Here is a 7,249-nt window from a genome sequence, read left to right on the forward strand (position 1 = left end):
TGCTTCTACATTAAGGTTTATATAGACCTCTACATACACATAATATTTATAACGAGTATACATAGACCCTTCGTATAGGAAGATTACTTGGTCTTCTACTTTTATTGCACGTAGATATATAAAATATGACATAGTCTTAAAAGCATGTCTCATCTCATAACCATATCACAAGAGTTTAATAATTTGGGTCTAGCCCATACATCAATATAACAAGAACACATATAGGTCATACAATGTTTAGTACTCAATTGAAAAGGAAAGAACATAAGAGTCTTAATACTAAAACAACTTCATAATCTTGATAGTGGCATTGCCCTTGGAAAGTGAGGACCTAACCAACTCTCAAAAGCCCTTCAACGACCGGAACCTAAAATGTTGGGGAAAAGGAAAAAATGGGGTTAGTACACCACTTATACTAAGTATGAGACCATATGCACACATATTATGAAATCATGTTAAAAATGGACATTTCATTAAAACGTGTTATTTTACATTTGAAAAGACTTATGCACATTCAAGAAGACCATACCAATCAATAAGACATATTCATTAAGTCATAGGCATGTTCAACACAAAAACGACAACACTAAGTCTAGTCAAGTGAACATGCATATCATATGATTGAACACATAGTCAAAGTAACTTTATCATCAAGTTATAATAGCAACAAGCACGAATAGGAGTACATTTCAACATCACCAAAGGAAGACCATTACTCATGACCCTCTTTAAGTCCACTTGTGCAATGACTAAGCAAAGCCCCATAACCTTACTTAATCAAGTAAACCTAGCAAGAACCATAACCTATGTCCAACTCCACATAACATAACATTAAGAGTAAATAATATCATACTTTAGCAATAGACACCAAATACATGTTCATAAGAGTAATCATCATCACATAGTGTCATTAACATGTAACATCATCATATACATATCATGTACATTTATAAGCATATACATACATAAGAACATCCTCCTAAGGTTGCCCTCAAGGCAAACTAGTGCAAGGCATAGGTAGAGTCATATACTCTTACCTCGCTGAGTCAAACCTCTCAAGTCACCTTAGTTTGTTTGTACTTCATTACTTCATTTTAATTTAGGGAACACTTGCCTTAAGTGAAATAGACCACAAGAGATAAGTGTGAAATACGGTGTTGTAAAACCTTACACCAATGAAAGGTGGTCTACCGGCCAAAGTAAAACCAAACATAACCATAGCTTTCAAGGTGAATCCACTAGCTAGTCTTCCTATGGGGGCAACATAGTTCAAGAACTAAGAGATATGTATGAACCCTCTATATCCTTGGCAATTGGAGCCTCATATCATGGGAGTCCATAAAGTAAGTATCCCTTATAGGGTGAATCTTCTTCTATGGATAGTCAACACCTCCATTGTCAAGTTCACTCGGTGCTAAGCTAAGTCCATTTTTGAAATGTCTTTAATACCTTTATCAATCTCATAGCTTAATGTAGGTCATAGGGTTTACCCCTTGTATAATCATTATCATCATAGGTCAATAAGAATTGCATGAGTATAACACTTTCATTACAATCTATATAAGTGAGGTTAGCACATTAACATATCACTTCATAATAAGGCACATTGGTAAATCATCATCATCCTTATAACATTTACATCTTGACAACACCTCACAATCCATAGTAAAGACATTTCAATTCAACATCATACCAACCCTATAAATTTTAATGCAAGGCATACTTCAATACAACATCATAACTTCACCACAAGTAACATAATTGAAGTAGAGAATAGGGATCACAAGACTTACCAAGTCTCCTTCATAATACATCATCAAGGTCTTACCATCAACCCATTAATTCAATGCAATAAGGGTGTAATATCATCATAAAACAATAACCAACATGATAACAAGGCTAATTGAATCACTACATCACAATTCATCACTAGTTCATAGCATAAGAATAGAGACATAGGTCAAAGTCATAATCTAGATCAATTACTCAAGAACTTGCATGATAGGACTATAATTTACCCCAATCTATTCATAATTGATACCAGAACATTATCTATTAGTAGTTCAACCAATAACCAATTCAACTGAACCAACATTACACAATTCATATCAAGATCATAACCTAGGGTTAAGAGGAATAGGTTATCTTCTACAAACTAGATACATACACCAAGAAATAACATAATTGAGTTAAAATAAATTTTAACCTATTCATAATATCCAAGAGAAATAAAAAACACAGTAATCCATAACATCAATTTCGTATTGGATGAAAACCCAACTTTTGAAATAAATTTGATAGAACCCTTTTGAGGAAAAAGGTATCAAAGGTTAAACGAATCCCATACCTTACTAATTGATAACGATTGATGGAAAAATTCAAACCTTTGAAGCCCTTGAATCCACCCCTAGATTGGTCTTCAATGGAGTTCTTCAACTAGAGGGAGAAAGAAGAGAGAAGGAAAAGAGTTTGGGTTTGTGAATTATGACAGCTTAGGTTAGTCTAATTATCTTAGGAGCTTTATATAGGTTGTTAAGTAACTTAATTATACCTCCCCCAGACCCCTTATTAACCTCCTAACTAAGCCAAATAATTAATTGACTTGCATAAAAATGTGCAGAAAAAAACAGACCTCACAAACGGAACCCCGACCCATGCCCCGTTGGTCAATCGACGGGCGAAGGACCAACCGTCCTGTTGGTCCGTGGTTGAGTTCAGAGACTATGTAAATCTTGACCTTGTACAAATATTCTAAGTGTTCATGGACGGAGGAAATCGACGCCCTATCAATTGACACACGAATCGTAGATTGAACTCGTTTGTGCACACTGCCTTTTGGAAGCTTCTTTCCAATTTGCAAGGGTCCTCCTCAAGGGATCTTGGTTGATCCTTGGGTAGTCGTTCCCAAAAGTTTTGAATACGAATTAACTCTGATACGTGTTAGAAACCTTTCCACCAATTTTCATCATTTTTCGACTCCTAAAAGTCAAATAGGCTAAGGCACGCTTGTACCTCATTGAACTAGTCTCCGGACGTCATGGACGTTCGTTGACATTTTGATTCTCAAACTTACTAAATGACCTATATTCATCAAAATTGACCTTAAAACATTGTCTAAGCCTTTTGACACTTATGTTAGGCTCTAGTAAACATGTTATATATTCGAAGTGTTACAATTCGTCCTCAAATAAAGACTATTAGCTGAAATAGAGGGAGAGATTTGCAGTCCCTACTACTAAACACTGAGAACTGAGTTTCTGACTTGATTAAGTTCCAAAAACATGCAAATACACTGAAAATACAAGTATAAATTGAGGGAACTTGATTATAAGGCTTAATTCACGCATGAATAACTGAAAAATGAAGAGAAACTATTACCTCAAGATGGAGTGGAATCGGAAGGAAAGAGGAGAGGATACTTGTCTTTCATGGCTGCTTCTGCTACCCAAGTAGCTCCCTCTATGGACTGATTCCTCCACTAAACCATGATTGATGTGACTTCATTGTTCCTCAACCTTCTAATATGACGGTCAAGAATCTCAAGTGGTACATCCTCATAACAAAGACTATCTTTCACCTCCACACTCTTAAATGGAACTATAGAGGCTGGGCCACCCACAAACTTCTTCAAGAGCGGGATGTGGAAGACTGGATACACTGCTGCTAGTTCTGCAGGAAACTCTAACTCATTTAACACCTTGCATACCCTTTTCAAGATCTTGTAAGGGACTACATATCTAGGATTGAGCTTCCATTTCTTGCCAAATCTCATCACCCCTTTTATAGGTGACAGTTTCAGGAAAACGCAATCATCAACTTGCAACTCTAGTTCCCTTCTCATTACATCTGCATAAGATTTCTGACAACTATGGGCTTTCTTAAGTCTACCTCTAATGATTTGCACTTTCTCCATAGCATGAAGGATTGAATTCGGCCCTATCAAAGTTTTTTCACCTACTTCAACCAACCAACAGGAGATCTACATCTACGCCCATACAGTTCCTCATAAGGGGCCATCTAAATGATGGAATAGTAGCTATTGTTGTAGGCGAACTCAATAAGAGGAAGGTGATCATCCCAACTACCCTTGAAATTAATCACACAAGCTCTAAACATATCCTCTAGGGTCTGAATGATACGCTCTACTTGTCCATCCCCTGCGGATGAAATGTTGTGCTAAGGTTAACTTGAGTACCAAGACCCTTCTAACATGACTTCTAGAAATGAAAGGTAAAATGAGGACCTCTTATGAGATGATAGACAAAGGAACCACATGCAACCTAACTATCTCATTAGTGCAGAGCTTGGCATAGTCCTCCGCTGAATATGTAGTCTTTACCGCCAAAAAGCGAGAAGACTTGGTCATCCTATCAAGTATCACCCAAATGGAGTCATGATTTCTGCGAGCACGAGGTAACCCTGTGATGAAATCCATATTGATCACTTCCCACTTCCAAGTAGGAATATCAATCTCTTGAGTCATACCCCCTGGTTTTTGATGTTCTACTTTGACTTGCTGGAAATTGGGGGACTTACTTAAAAAAATCGGCTATATCCCTTTTCATGCCATTCCAATAGTAGACTTCGCTGTACATCTTAGTGGCACCTGGATGAATAGAATATCCGTGGTTATGAGCTTCAGCAAGAATATGCTTTCTCAACTAACCCACATCAGGAACATACAATCTACCCTTGTAGCGAAGTACACCATCTCCCCCTTTGGAGAAAGCCTTCACTCTCTGATTGTGTACTGCACCCTTAAGTTCAAGGAATATTGGATCACTGTCTTGCTTTTCATTTACATCCACTACCAAAGATGATTTTGCCCTATTTGGAACTGTTACACCACTATCTGATATGCTCATACGGCGAACTCCGAAGCGAGAAAGCCTGTGAACATCCTTCACTAGTTCCTTCCTTTCTTCCTTAACATAGGCTACAGTAACCATAGATAATCTGCTAAGATCATATGCTACTACATTCGCCTTACCAGGATGATAATGCACACTCATATCATAATCGTTAAGGAACTAAATCCATCTCCTCTAGTGAACATTCAACTCTTTCTGGGTGGACACATATTCAAGGCTCTTATGATCGGTGAACACATCTACATGACCATACAAGTATTTTCTCCATATCTTAAGTGAAAACACCACTACTACAAGCTCGAGGTCATGAGTTGGATAGTTCTTCTAATGAAACTTCTATAATAACCTGCTAGACCTAAGAAACTTCTTATATATATGTAGCAGAGGTAGGTCTTGGCCATTGTTTCACCGCTTCTATCTTCTGTGAATCCACTCGGATCCCCTCGCTAGATACTATGTGACCAAGGAAAGCAATGGATTGCAACCAAAACTCACATTTTCTAAACTTAGCGAATAACTGGCTATCCTTGAGAGTCTGCAAAACAACTCTCAGATCACTGGCATGTTCTTCCTCATACCTAGAGTAAATGAGGATATATTCAATAAAGACGATAACAGACAAGCCTAAGTACTGTTTGAACACTCTCTTCATCAAATCCATGAAAGGTGCAGAAACATTGGTTTTTCCAAACGACATAACTACAAATTCATAATTACCATACCGAGTTCTGAAGGCTATTTTTGGAATGTTACTATCTCTGACTCTAAGTCGATGATAAACCGAACTGAGGTCTATCTTTGAGAAGTGGATAGCACCCTGAAGTTGGTCAAACAAATCATCAGTCCTGGGGATGGGATACTTATTCTTGACTGTGACCTTGTTCCACTGTCTATAGTCAATGCACATTCTTAGAGAACCATCTTTCTTCTATACGAAAAATACTGGTGCACCCCATGGAGAAATACTAGGGCTGATGAAGACCTTATATAGAAAGTCTTTCAATTGATCTTTCAATTCCTTAAGCTCTACTGGAGCCATTCTGTAAGGAGGAATAGAATAGGTTGGGTATCTAGAAGGATATTAATTCCAAAATCGATTTCCTTTTCAGGAGGGACTCCGGGAAGATCTTCTGGAAAACTTCTGGAAACTCACTGACCACTGGAACTTACTCAAGAATTGGGGTTTCAGAGCTAGAATGTTTAACCCGAACTAGATGATAGATATAATCTTTAGAGGTCATCTTTTTGGTCTTAAGGTAAGAAATAAATCGACCATAGGCGCTTGGAGACTACCCTTCCATTCTAAGATTGGTTCATCTGGAAACTGAAAGCGAACAATCCTACTTCTATAATCGACTGAGGCATAACAGGAATGTAACCAATCCATGCCTAGAATGACATCAAAGTCTACCATTTCTAACTCTAAAATATCTGCTGAGGTGACTTTCTAAGAGATTGTGACAGGGCAATTTTTGTATACCCGACTAGCTATAACTGGGTCACAAACTGGAGTAGAGACTGATAAAGGTTCTGAGAGAGTTTCTAGACTAAAACTGAAGTTTATTGCCATACTGAATTACAAAAGACAAAGTAGTCTTTGTTCTCTTTATACTTAGTGAACCATATGTGAGTCACATCCTTAAGCTGGTAGGATGCTAAATTCACCTATCACTACTAGTTACTTGCATCACAACACATATTTTCTTGACATCATTAATGAACTTTTGTGGGTCCTTACAACCTTGTGACCCTGAAACTCAGGAGGGTTCATAAAAAAAAATCTCAAACTCTAGCTACTACTGATCGATCATTTCCATTGGTAGGAATTGAAACCTGCTGATTGTTCTGGTTTATCATAGTATGAGCCTAAAGCTGAATTGGCATTCCAAAACTCTGCATTGGAAACCTCCTAATCTAGGGCAAGAGGAAATGCATTAACATTGCATGGATTGACATTTCATACTAAACCCTATGAGAAGGCATGGTCTTAAATGCATAACTATGGATTAGATAGAATATCATACCAATGCACGATAAGAATATCAAGAAAGTGAAGTTTACCTATAACACTTCATAGCCTCCCTCTCATTAGATGTGGTACACTTCACACCGATGAAAAGGACTTTACTTCGCATTGGTTTTCGAACATCTTAGGAATCTTAAACCTAGTTCTCTGATACCAATTTTGTCACACCCCGAGCTACCCCCGAGATGCGGATACGGGACCTAGGACAACAAGTGATCGCAAGCTAACCCTGATGACATGATCATGAGCATACTAAAGAATATAAACTGATGCGGAAGCTAAATCATACATAAAATGAAAAGATGGGTTACACCCATATACTAAAACTGAGATATATGAAAACTGATGAGTT

Source organism: Solanum pennellii, chromosome 5 (genome assembly GCF_001406875.1).
Source record: "Solanum pennellii chromosome 5, SPENNV200".
Taxonomy (NCBI): domain Eukaryota; kingdom Viridiplantae; phylum Streptophyta; class Magnoliopsida; order Solanales; family Solanaceae; genus Solanum; species Solanum pennellii.